The 956-nt window shown below is 42.8% G+C and overlaps 1 non-coding gene across 1 annotated transcript; it reads right to left on the reverse strand.

Moving 5' to 3' along the window:
• Positions 1-279: 279 nt before the first annotated feature.
• On the reverse strand, positions 280-351 carry Trnap-cgg (transfer RNA proline (anticodon CGG)). The gene has a single exon. It is a non-coding gene; the product is annotated as a tRNA-Pro (tRNA).
• Between the last annotated feature and the right edge of the window lie 605 nt (positions 352-956).

Raw genomic sequence — 956 nt, forward strand, 5'->3', positions numbered from 1 at the left:
GGAAAACCGAGGTAAGGCGATTACATCTACTCGTACGCACACACCACACGTACATACACAGAGAGAGAAAGAGCGGGAGAGAGGGGTCGAAAGAAAATGGATTACAGACTTGAAATAACAACACAGTATTGGGAATAAGTCCAATTTCAAACAGCCTTACCCAACAACTGCGAAATCCTTTTACTCGAGAAAGGAAGGGAACAGGGATGATGGAATTATAGGAAAAATAAAGTATTGCAATTCATCGAAATAACTAAAGAAAAACTAAAGTGAAAAGTTTGGCTCGTCCGGGATTCGAACTCGGGACCTCTCGCACCCGAAGCGAAAATCATACCTCTAGACCAACGAGCCGACTGCAAAAGAGCTTGAAAATATATAAGAAATAGTAAACTCTGAAACTCAGTTGAAGTTTAGACAGTGTTACGTGACAACTAGCTGGTGCTGGCTTCTGGAGCCTACCAGCGGGTATTTAAAGGGAAATTTGGCAGGATGGTTAGTCGCCCGCTGACACTCGTTGACGCTGCATCGAAAAGGCCTAGGAACAGAAGAAAAAAAGGAGAAAGAAGAAATGCACGCAACACCAGAGCTGAAAACACCTCCGAAAGGGTGGGGGGGCGTGCCACGTCGAAAACTGTAGAGGAGTAGGGGCCGAAACCAGACGTGGTTCCTCCTGATGATGTCTTTAGTCACTGGATCCTATAAAAGAGTTGTTGAGGAAGCGAACCACGAAACGTGGTTGGACTTCCTCCAAGTCATACTCCTACTAACGGCATATTGCTAATTAATTATTGCTAATTAATTATTTAAAAGCTCCAGGTTTAAATTCCTTCTTTTATTTTTTTAACTAATAAATCACATGTCAAATACGTGGGCAATGGCTTTGAATGTGTCACGAATGGGAGCTTGTTGGATGATCTGAGATGATAACTAGTTGAGTTGACGAATGAAAGTGTGTG

The sequence above is a fragment of the Octopus bimaculoides genome, unplaced genomic scaffold (assembly GCF_001194135.2).
Source record: "Octopus bimaculoides isolate UCB-OBI-ISO-001 unplaced genomic scaffold, ASM119413v2 Scaffold_265233, whole genome shotgun sequence".
Lineage (NCBI taxonomy): Eukaryota > Metazoa > Mollusca > Cephalopoda > Octopoda > Octopodidae > Octopus > Octopus bimaculoides.